The following is a 12,702-nucleotide window of genomic DNA, read 5'->3' on the forward strand; positions in this document are numbered from 1 at the left end:
TGGACATGTACCATATACTCTACACGCAGCCCATACGTGCGAGTATGGGCTCACCAGCTAGTTCGCACACCACTGGGCCACTGTCCCTAGCTGGTGGGCATGCTCTAGGGGCCCACCGGGACCCGTTAAAACTAAAACCGTCACGGCAGCGCTATGCAGGGCATAACGATCGTGGTCCTGCCATTTGGATGTACGCGTCCGTACCCTCGTGATGGGATAGGGGTATCCCTCCAAATGCATGATCACACAATATGCATGAGGTCCCACTAGTCCTACAGTCACCATTTAATGAACNAATCCGGTGAGTGACTAAACTTGGAAGGGATTTAGTGTATATGAAGACAGTTTGTGAGAGGTTTTTCTCCAGGTATTTTCCAAAAGAAATATCTTCCATGTACCATGATCACTCTATTTATAGAGTCATGGATCACCAAATTTTGACACTCAAAATTTCACTCAAATGTTAGGGATTATGTGGCAAACATGCAAGATTGAGTTCACCAAATTTTGACACTCAAAATTCCACTAAAATTTGTGGGATTTATTTGGCAAGCATGCAAGTTTGGTTAAACCAAATTTTGATACCTCAAAATTCCACTGACATGGATTTTTCCATTAAATGAAGTCAACATTTTGACTTTCTTCATTTTAATTCAACAATTAATTTAAATAATTAATTTCAAATGAAAGTAATATTAAATGATTAATTAAACTATTTAATTAATATTTAATATTAATTCAAATGTCAATCCCGACACATATTTGATTAAGATATTTAAATCTTATTTAAATATCCTAAATTCTCTTTTTGTTTAATTCGTAAATAAAACAAAAATGCGGTTAAATATATCGTATATATGTAGCGCATATTCCATATTTGAATTTGAACACTTCAAACTCACTCGTCACATTGTTCTATGGTTTAGTCCGATATGAGCTAGTAGAGGAACCTAATGGACCTATAGATCATGGGCTCCAACGATCCAAGATTAACCGGTTAAACTCATTAACCTTGTTAACCAACATTCGTTAACTACTAGGACACTCTACTATAGCCTAGTAGTTGCACTCCCCTCACTATAGATATATTTCTGTCTATTTGATAACTATGATTAGTAAGTCGATCCTTCACAGATTGTTCGTAACTAGAGCTAGGTCAATTTACCGTTTACCCCTGAAGTTACTTCTTGTTCCTTATGTCTCACTGATCCACTAATGAACAATTGGTTTGTGGTCCAACCAGTAAACCGAATCCCTCTCAGGCCAATGAGAGGGTGGGGCCCCTTGTTCAAGACCTGGAGTCCGTGCTTAAGGAAACTACCTCTCTTCTATCCCTAAAAGTTGGTAGGAGTGAATTCCATCTTGCACCCTACGTCCCCAGCCATTCAGTCTTACCCCTGAAATGGGAGGCCTATTGAGTCGGCAAACTCGAGCCACTCTCACCCATGCAAATCTAAGGATAATTTCAAATAAATAAGAATTCATGGTTAGCTCAAGATTAAAATCGAGTTACCTAGGTCATCAAATGAAAAGAAAATCAGTCTCAACAGTAAACGACATTATAAAGTGAGAGTGATTTTCTTCGTGGTCCGATCTTATGCAATACTCATTGCATAGGATACCCCCACTCACATGTCTCCACATGTACAATTTAGTGATCACATTATTTATGTCATGTACAAAAGTGAGCCGCATCCATAGTGTCCCCAGGATAAGGTACTCAGCCTTATTCCCANGTACCTTCGGTCAGCCCAGAACCCACATTACCCGCAGCCCAAACACCCGACCTCCAATCGCAAGCCGACCCATCAACCCCCGGCCCGTCACACGCGAGCCGGCCCATCACTACGCGGCCCGTCACCCGCGAGCCGGCCCATCACCGCGAGCGGCCCGTTAACCCGCGCCTCGACCCGAGACGCCTGCACACACGTCGCTCTCGGATTGTGCCACGTGTCACGTCGGCAGCGCGGCTACTCTCGGCTCAGGCGGCTTCATCGGCTCGGTGGTGGCTCGGCGGCTTCGGCGGCTTATTGGGCTCGGGAAACCTATTTCCAGCCCGTTTGACACCGTATCGACCCTCCCGGACCTAGTTTCGGCCCTGTTTAAGGTAAAAGGGAACATTTTAAGGTCGTATTTCACAAATTCCAGTTGGGAATTTATTCTTATTTGTGAAATACTAACGAAAGTGACTCATGAACTAATAGGAACCAACCACCAACGGAAGCGTAGGACGTCCACGAGGAGCTAGGAGCTTACGTTATATTCTAGGGAGTACTTCGGCTAAGGCCTACCAAGTAAGTGGCTCACCCGTTGTAGGTTACGCGTTAATTGCTGAATGTTGGCACGTGCCCGCGGTTATGCACGTGCCATTAAATTGTATGCTAGCTTAATGTGCTTAAGTACGAAATCATGTGATCGTGAATGTATGTTGTCTATGCTGCTTAGTTGATGTGATATGAATGCATGTGACGATGTGTGACCCTTGTATGATTATGGCTTGTTTTATGAATATTGAAATGCAACTGAATGAATTGTTTGACATGAAATACGGTGAATTGCATGATACATAACCCCGCTAGGAATATGTATGATATGTAACGAAATGAGAATGAGAATGACATGTAAGCATGAAAACGTGACACGGGGTTATGTTCATTAAATGATGACTGTAGGACTAGTGGGACCTCATGCATATTGTGTGATCATGCATTTGGGGGGATACCCCTATCCCATCACGAGGGTACGGACGCGTACATCCAAATGGCAGGACCACGATCGTTATGCCCTGCATAGCGCTGCCGTGACGGTTTTAGTTTTAACGGGTCCCGGTGGGCCCCCAGAGCATGCCCACCGGCTAGGGACAGTGGCCCAGCGGTGTGCGAACTAGCTGGTGAGCCCATACTCGCACGTATGGGCTGCGTGTAGAGTATATGGTACATGTCCACGGTTACCTGTTAGGATTACACCGTAGGGAAAACGAAACGAAACGGAACGAAACGATAGGTCCCATCATTTCATTGCATGTGTATGTCGCATAACCCCGATAGGGGGTCACTTACTGAGTATTCTAGAAATACTCAAGCCTCGTGCTACTTTACTTTTGCAGATAAGGGCAAGGCACCCATGTGACGACGACGACGGCATCGTACCCCCAGGATCGTGGCACATGCATAGGGTAGTGGGTTGTTCTTTTTCCATTTCGTAGTCTAGGCCGAATTTGGCTGCATCATTAATCTAGGTTAGTATAGGAGGAGAGGTGTTTGCATAATAAACCTTAGGGTAGAATAAAATATGCATTTTTGGTTTCTGTTCCCTTTCCTTTCCTTCAATTTCTCTTTTTCCCTTGTAACCAATTTTCCTCTGAGGTAATAAAAGGCGAGTGCGTGTCGCAATAACGAACAGGGCCCATTAAATGTATATTCCAAATTTCAAAGTATAGTAATGACCTTAGATTAGACAAGTAAAATATTAGGGTCGTTACACGAATACCTACCCGTATCGACTGGTACCTGAAAAAAAAAAAGGGAAGAAAGGGGTGAGTATAAAAATATACTCGGTAAGCAACTTACTTGTAGGCTCTTCTTGCATCCTTATCTTAGTAGGTATACACGGTCTTATCTCTGGGTTCTAGTGAGTGCGAATCACGCTACAACTCTCTTTTCTGTATCTTAGGAGGTTTGGCCATCTTATGTAGTGAAATGATCAGTGTCCTGAGGTGAGGCGCGACCTCATAAGTAAATCTGAGGGGATCGTATGGCTGGATCTGAATACGTGACTCTCTCTGAACATCATCCGTGGAGGTTAGCTGACAACCCTCACACGAGACCATACATCCACTAAACGGGGTGCGACCCCCTGTGTGCCGGTCAGCTACTGAGTCATCCTATGTGGCTCCACGTCCCCCGCTCAAGGACGGGTTTCTACGGCCCAGGAGTCCTGTTCAGAAGACCCCTTAGCTATCACCACTGGGTCTGGGCACCTGTCACACTTCCCTATCCGGATCTGCCAAGCTCAACGATCTTTGTACCGGAGCTCTGTCTCGACGGTACGGTATCGGAGTAGAGAGGGAAGTGGTGGTTCTGATTGTTGGGTTTTATGTCCTAAAACTCATAGTTTGTAAACAAAAAAAAAACATATTCTATTTTCAATAAAGTTATTATTGTTGTTTATTCAGTAAAGATTGTTATTGAATAAAGTGAACTTTATAATCATTAATCTAAATCCAATAAACTAAGAACACTCTGGCTACAGTATGATTACTTGAACTATATGTAGAGACATAAGAGTGGATCAAGTTCAAGTATATAGTCAAAATGATCTATAGTATAAGGATAAGGCTGAGTACCTTATTCTGGGGACACTATGGCTGCGGCCCACTTTTGTATATGATATAGACAATGTGATCACTAAATTGTACATGTGGAGACATGTGAGTGGAGGCGTCCTATGCAATGAGTATTGCATAAGATCGGACCATGAAGAAAACCACTCTCACTTTATAATGTCGTTTACTGTTGAGACTGATTTTCTTTTCATTCGATAACCTAGGTAACTTGGTTTTAATCCTAAGCTAACCATGAACTCCTATTTATTTGGAATTATCCTTAGATTTGCATGGGTGAGAGTGGCTCTAATTCGCCAACTTAATAGGGCTCCCATTTCAGGGGTAAGACAGGGTGAATGGCTGGGAACGTGGGGTGCAAGATGAAATTCACTCCTACCCACTTTTAGGGATAGAAGAGAGGTAGTTCCCTTAAGCATTGACTCCAGGTCTTAAACAAGGGGCCCCACCCTCTCATTGGCCTGAGAGGGATTCGGTTTACTAGTTGGACCATAAACCAATGGTTCATTAGAGGATCAGTGAGACATAAGGAACAAGAAGTAACTTCAGGAGTAAAACGGTAAATTGACCCAGCTCTAGTTACGAACAACTTGTGAAGGATCGACTTACTAATCATGGTTATATCAAATGGACAGAAATATATCTATAGTGAGGGGAGTGCAACTACTAGGCTATAGTGGAGTGTCCTAGTAGTTAACGAATGTTGGTTAACCAGGTTAATGAGTTTAACCGGTTAATTTTTTATCGTTGGAGCCCATGATCTATAGGTCCATTAGGTCCCTCTGTTAGCTCATATCGGACTAAACCATAGAACAGTGTGACGAGTGAGTTCGAAGTGTTCGAATTCAAATTAGGGAATATGCGCTACATATATACGATATATTTAACCGCATTTTTGTTTTATTTACGAATTAAATAAAAATAGAGAATCTGAGATATTTAAATAAGATTTAAATATCTTAATCAATTATGTGTCGGAATTGATTGAGATTGACATTTGAATTAATATTAAATATTAATTAAATAGTTTAATTAATCATTTAATGTTACTTTAATATTGACATTTGAATTAATATTAAATATTAATTAAATAGTTTAATTAATCATTTAATGTTACTTTAATCTGAAATTAATTATTCAAATTAATTGTTGAATTAAAATGAAGAAAGTCAAAATGTTGACTTCATTTAATGGAAAAATACATGTGAGTGGAATTTTGAGGTGTCAAAATTTGGTTTAACCAAACTTGCATGCTTGCCAAATAAACCTCACAAGTTTGAGTGGAATTTTAAGTGTCAAAATTTGGTTAACTCAAACATGCATGCTTGCCACATAATCCCAAACATTTGAGTGGAATTTTGAGAGTCAAAATTTGGTGAACTAAAATTTGCATAAACATGCAAACATGACTCTTTAAATAGAGTGATCATGGTACATGGGAGGTCTTCTTCTTGGTGAAAAACCTTGAGAAAAAACCTCTCACAAACACTCTCTTCATATATACAAAATCCCTCCCAAGTTTAGTCACTCACCGGATTCCACAATCCCGTTCTAAGGCCGGAGGATAGTGGAGAAGACACTAGTGGTGGTTCGAAACCGGTTTGTGAGGAAAAAGGAGTTTGAACTACAAAAGGTTAGTATCTAAACTCATTAAGTTTTAATACTTATGAACATGCTAGTTATTTACTATAATTGATGTTCTAAAAGTGCCTAAGATCCAAATTGCTTCCGCATGTGTTATATTAACACCATCATTGATGACACTATCCACACTGCTCAACTTTAGTGGGCTACCTACAGTTACCGTAGTGACCTACTATTTTTTCTAGGGTGGAACTTGGTGGCTTAGACTTGGATTCATGCATCTCTAGGATTCTCGTGTCTGGTCTCACAAACTTATCGGGTTTGAAATTCTGGGCTCTGGACCTGCCAGTAATCATTTTGCGGGCCTATATGCACGGTGTTCTAGAGGTCTCCCATTCTAGGATCTCATCTAGCCTACTTAGTCACAAGCACCCTAATCCACACTTATAATTCCTTCCTATTCAACAAGAAAGATAACACAAGCAATCATTATGCATAAGAGTTCACACGCAACAGTGCATGCAGTATTAACAAACATGCTAAAAGGGAAGATAATGTCCATCTTCACCCCGAGCGCAGATTTCACAAGTTTCTCATCCTCCTCATGCATACATACTTTATTAGAATCTCAATCAAAACAGATTTAATAAACATTTCATATCTAGCTTTCCTTAATCATTTCATTTTCGCAATTTCCATACAAATATGCTAGGTTCGGCTAGCTAAGTTTATGGGTGGTAGCATGCATGCTTGTTCCTAGCAGTTCCTACAAGTACTGCTCGTGGGAATCTAAATGGCTACTTACATGGTTGACGCGTGCCTTCCCAAGCTCGAATTATTTGCCGGAAAATGTTCCAAAATTTTGGAATTTCCTTGATAGGTTCTAATTCACAGAAAAATAGGATAAGAGTTGAAATCGGGGCGAAAGCAAGCAAACGGAGGTCGAATGGAGGGGTAAAGGCCAATCACGCGCCTACACGCGCGACTGACGCACTCTGGAGGGTGTAGTACGTGCAGATTCTACGCATGTGTACCCACACGCTCCATTCTGTACAGTCGTGGGTCGAGACGGGTCGGTTCGGACAGGTTGGAGCGGTCTTGCGGCATTTCTGTTCGCATGCGAAGTGTCGGATCAGACTCGGGTTGACCCGAATCCGCGCCCTGACGTGTGTCGCCTAGCCTGTGGGACACACCTCTCCAGCCGCAGTTCGCCAAGTGTCGCTCACGGTTCTGCCTCTCTCCTTCATACGCCGGCCGATGCTTTTCTCTCCTATGTGTGTTTCATTTTCCATATCAACAAAGTTTCTACACGAACATTGTAGATCTCATATTCTACTTCTACAATATATTTTTCCTTGAGCACAGGATGAGTTAAGGCCGTCCAAAGATACGAAAAAAATGCATATTTTCTATTTTCGATCGGTTTACCCGAAGTCCTACTAAACTCCGATTCTCGTCCAGGAACTTCAAGAAACTTGTGTGAATCTTATTTTAGTTACATAACTCAAAAAATCCAGATCTAATGCTCAAGAAACTCCTCAGATCTAGATAAAATCGAAACAAGAAGTAGGAAACCGTACTTTGTCTGTTCTCGGATTTTCTTGCCGAAATGAGTGAATCCACCACCCAAACTCCTTTTCCAGTACCGAGAGAAGTATTGCTTCGAAGTTTCTTGCCTTGGATTCGATCTCCAACGGCGGTTTGTCTTCTCTGTTCTTCCTCTCTCCCAAACCCTAACTTTTTTTTTTTCTCTCTCTCTCTTTCTCTTTCTTCTTGGAGCCCAAACAACTAGACCCCTTAGGTATGGTAGGGGCAAAATGACCCTTTTGCCCCTATGTTGTTATTTTTATTTTTTATTTATTTATCTAAAAATTCGGGTATTACAGTTAAGCTAGCATCAAGGGAGTGCAGTGACTTTGGCGTAGGCCAACCAAGTAAGTGGTCCTACTATTAGTTTGGTTGGATGAATTGTATTATATACGTTGACGCATGTCTCGTTGCCCCTACTTGTGTCATGTATGAAAGGTATGTTAAGCTATGCTATGTTGCTTGATGCTCTTATCTAACCTAAGGGTTATAAAATAGACTAAATACAACTACCCTAACATTGGTTTCATGGCCTTCATCTTGACGTCACTGTCATCTATGCAGGGGTGTGTTACCTTTACTTGAAATGAGTAGCATATGACTTAGTATTGTAAGAATTACTTAGTAACTCTAATATTGGAGTAAAAAAATGTAAACACTTGCAACATGATGATATCTATCCTATTAAAATATCATAACAAGACTATAAGCAGATTTCCAGTTCAAGTAAGGTTGGATGTGTAGAACTTCTCTAAACATGGCCCACACGTGCGAGCATGGGCCCACCATGTGAGCTTGCACACCCCCTTGGCTTGGCTCATCGGGCTAGCACTCACTAACGGGCTGTTGACAAACACCACAGAGGGAAAGGGCCCACATAATATCACGACGAACATAAATGTCTTAGATCTAAGTTGTAACTTATTCGCCCGTACTCATCATATTTGGGTAGTATCTCGATTTACATGACACATAAAAATGCATGAGATCCCCATAGCTGATAATCATGACAAATGTATGATACAAGACAAATCTCCATTTATCTATAACATAATAAGTTTGTGAATTATGCTTACACTTCCGTACATTCTATAATACATAACATAGCTTTTGTCAAGTTTGATTATGAAGTGACTCAATTTAGAACAAAGTTCCAAATTTTGCTTCTAGATTTTTTATATTAACTGGTAATCTAGTTCTAGCCAAATTGTATAAAGTGTTAATTTCTTTGATTCAACGGTTCTTGCTTCAACAAAAACTTTGATAGTTGGGACGAGGATTAAAATTGTCTTATTAGAATGAGAACATGCTAAGATATAAACTCTATGAAAAAAGACAAAATTACCCCAATCATCCTTTACAAGAAATTAAGATTTATTGTGAATACCAAGTGACAAGATAAATAGATTCTTAAATATCTTTAGTCTTACTACGTGTAAAAATATCTATTATTCTTATGCAATATCAATTTTGTTAATTTCTTAGTGTTACAAAGAAATGGGAGGAAATAACCTACCTACTTAGGATGGTTATGCTCTATAATTTTAGGAGAAAGTATTCAAAGGAAGCTCTGAGATTATATGAGCAAAGCGGTAAATGGTTGGACACTTTAGCAAGGTTTGGAGTGTGACTTGAAAGACAAAATAACACATAAAGACTTGATCAAGTTATTAATAAGGCTGAATTAAATATCAAAGGTATTCCAACATTTAGGATGATTTAGCAAAGTGAAAGTAAATCAAGCCACAAACACACGAACTACTAAGCAAGAATTTTGCACTCTTTGGCATTTTCTAGAGAGTGCATTAACTTCGATTGTTAAGAGGAAAGAATTGACCCAGGTGGCTCTTGATATTTTTCTTTCATATATCCTTAATTCATACCTAGTTTAATGTTCATACTGAAATTCAACTAATTCATATAAGTATTTCTTAAGAAAAGTTCAATATGACTACTTATCTCGCTGTTGACGTTCGGGACCTCCGTTCTTGAAGTTATGGTATTCGAATTACTTCAAATTTTCTTTGAAACATTTCTTAAGAGTATCTAGTTTCTGGAATCATAAATCCTTTTCCTGGGAACTGATCTGGAATAGTGTTAAAATTGAGAAAAATCGAGGGCAAGTTGTTTTTTGATTTGACATGACCGGTTTAGTTTAATTGGCCACGTCATCAACTTCTTTGTGTGGAAGGATGAAGACGCGTGCGACTGTGGTCTTCGTCACCTATTTCTTTGCTTCTTTATCTCCATTTACAACATTCTCCCCTCAATTTCTTCATGAAACTCAAAGATGGTGTCAGAAGGAAGAGCTCTGGATTGATTTCATAACTTCTCGTGTATCGTAGCCTAATTTATTCACCCCCAAAGTTCGTCAGAAACTTGTTTTCTTGCTGGAGTTCTACCCAGAAACATTAGGAATTTGATACTTCTCCCCAAATTATACCAAAATAGATTTTCTTTACCTACGCCCATAGAGCTCAATTGATTTCAAACCTGTTGCATTAGCCACATCAACATTTGTTAAAAAGAACTATTTTTAATTTGATAAATTATGTAAAAGTCAAATGGTCAATTTGACTTATTCTTATTAAAGGGGATTGGGAATAAATTCCGTCCACAAACGTCTTTTATCGGGAGACTATAAATACCCATAATATGTTATGTAAAATTCAAATTCGTGGATGAATGTAATTCAGATCTCAAATTGAGACGTTTCCCTTAGAAATTCGAGCATCATATTTGTCATTTCTAAGTTTCAAGCAATTCTTGTGGTAGAATTGCACTCGAGCCATTCAATGAAGCCTTGATCAAGTTCGATTGTGGAGTGACTCAATTTAGAACAAGGTTTCCAAATCTTGCTTCTAGATCTTTGATCGTAAGAGGTAATCTAATTCTAGCCTTATCTCTTGGTTGATCCAAATTTCGTATTAGGAGGTGTTAATTACTTTGATTCAAGGGTTCTTGCTCAAAAAAGCTTGGATCATTGGGCTGAGGATTAGGGTTTGCCTTATCAATTTGGTATCATAGCCGAAGTTTACATATTTGTGGCCGACTCTAAAATTTATTTTATCTTTCATTTCTGCTATTGTTTATTTTTTCTTTAAATCTGTCCATTTATTTTCTTGCTGTCATTTCCGCCAATCTTCATCAACTTTTCACTTTGTTCTCATTTTCTTCCTAAAGATCACATTTAGATCTTGTAAAAAAAAAAAAAAAAAAAAAATCTTATCATATTTGTTCATACGATTGTGATTATAAACGATCTTTAACATTTTTTTAGATCATTTTCATGTTTATTTGAAGATCAAATAAACTTCGATTCACATCTTTTTCCTAATCCATCTAAATCTAGAACTGTTGTGTTTGATATATTTTTTTTCTCTCATAATCTACGCTTGAAGATAACTTCTAAATTTCCCGAATTCTGTAAAAAGAGAGTTAGATTGTTCTTAAAATCTTCACGTCCTTTCTTTTTTGAATTTTTTATTTTATTTTTCAGTGTGCAACTCTATCCCAAAATATCTTAGTCTCTTATTTGTTTGTTCACTTCTTGTTTTATTTTGTTGTTACTTCATAATTAACTTATCTTTATTGCCTTGAATTGCTTTACCTATATATTAGTCTACCTTGATCATAATTTAGTCACTTTCCCAAACAACCTACCTTTATGTGTATAAACACGAGTGTCCCTAAGTGTAAAATCAGTGAGTTGAGTATCTGAGGTCCTAAACATATTTCACTACTATTTGTACAATCATGAACCAAGACGAGGAAAATGGAGGAGAGATCAATGATCAGTTGAAGAAGTCCAAAAAGATAAGAAGGAACTGGAAGATGGGATTCATTTGGCACTTATAACAAGAAGACTTGTTAAAACTCAAGTTACGGAGAATAATGTTGATGATCAAAGAGACAACTTGTTCCACACGCGGTGTTTCGTCAGGGGACTGCTTGTAGTCTTGTCATTGATAGTGGAAGTTGCACTAATGTTGTAAGTACCATGTTGATTAAAAGGTTACAAATTCCAACCCAAGATCATCCTAAACCTTACAAGCTCCAATGACTCAATGATAGTGGAACAATGAAGATAGTTTCCCAAGCTTTAATATCTTTTATTTTGGGAAAATATAAAGATGAAGTTCTTTGTTATGTGTTACCAATGCAAGCTGGAGATATATTGCTTGGCCGACCATGACAATTTGACAGGAGGGTTATGTATGATGGCTATTTGAATAGCTATTCTTTTGTAAAAGATGGTAGAAAAACCACTCTTGTACTTGAGTTTTAGAAATGTATTTGCTGATCAATTAAAGTTGGAGGAAAGAAATAAAGAGTTTGAGGAAAAAGAATTAAAAGAAAAACAAGAGTGAGTGAAAAAATAGAGAAAAAATTAAAGAGAAAAAAAGAAGATGGAAAAAAGAGATGAAATTGAAGAAAAAAGAAGAGAGAGTTATTTGGCTACGGTGGGAGAGGTGAGAAGGTTTTCACAAAAATCGATCTTTGTACTTATGTACAATTGGAGAAGTTTTGGTCTCTAACTATAACAACTTACTTTGCCTAGTGTTTTTTTATCTCTTTTATAGGAATTTGAAGACATGTTTCAAGACAAAGAAATACCTCCCATTAGAGGTACTAAACTTAAAATAAACTTCATTCTAAGGACTGTCATTCCTTATAAGCCAGCTTATCGAGTCAATCCAACCGAGACAAAAGAAATTCAAAGGCAAGTGGAGGAGCTCATGGAGAAGGGCTATGTATGAGAAAGTTTGAGTCCATGTTCTATACGAGACTTATTGGTGCCAAAGAAAGATGAAACTTGGCGCATATGCATGAATAATAGAGTCATCAACAAAATCAAGGTAAAGTATTGACATCCTATTCCTAGGTTAGACGATATGCTTGATTTATTGCATGATTCGTGTCTATTTATAAAAATTATTTTAAAATCTAGATATCATCAAATTAGAATGCACGTAGGAGATGAATGGAAAACAACTTTCAATATTAAGTTTGGATTGTATGAATGACTTGTTATGTCTTCTGGATTAACTAATGCTCCTAGTACGGTATGCGCTTAATCTATAATGTTTTGAGAAAATATCTGATAAAACATGTTGTTGTTTATATTGATGATATTATAATTTATTTGAAGATTTTGCTTGGAGCATGTTAAATTAGTTTTGATTACC

General features: G+C 38.4%; 1 long non-coding RNA gene across 1 annotated transcript; it reads right to left on the reverse strand.

The window, feature by feature from the left end:
• Positions 1 to 7,379: 7,379 nt before the first annotated feature.
• Positions 7,380 to 7,665, reverse strand: LOC111438473. The gene is made up of 2 exons (XR_002709673.1): positions 7,507 to 7,665; positions 7,380 to 7,400 (listed from the first exon to the last, which is right to left on the reverse strand). It is a non-coding gene; the product is annotated as an uncharacterized LOC111438473 (long non-coding RNA).
• Between the last annotated feature and the right edge of the window lie 5,037 nt (positions 7,666 to 12,702).

This window comes from Cucurbita moschata, unplaced genomic scaffold, assembly GCF_002738365.1.
Source record: "Cucurbita moschata cultivar Rifu unplaced genomic scaffold, Cmos_1.0 Cmo_Scf00075, whole genome shotgun sequence".
NCBI lineage: Eukaryota > Viridiplantae > Streptophyta > Magnoliopsida > Cucurbitales > Cucurbitaceae > Cucurbita > Cucurbita moschata.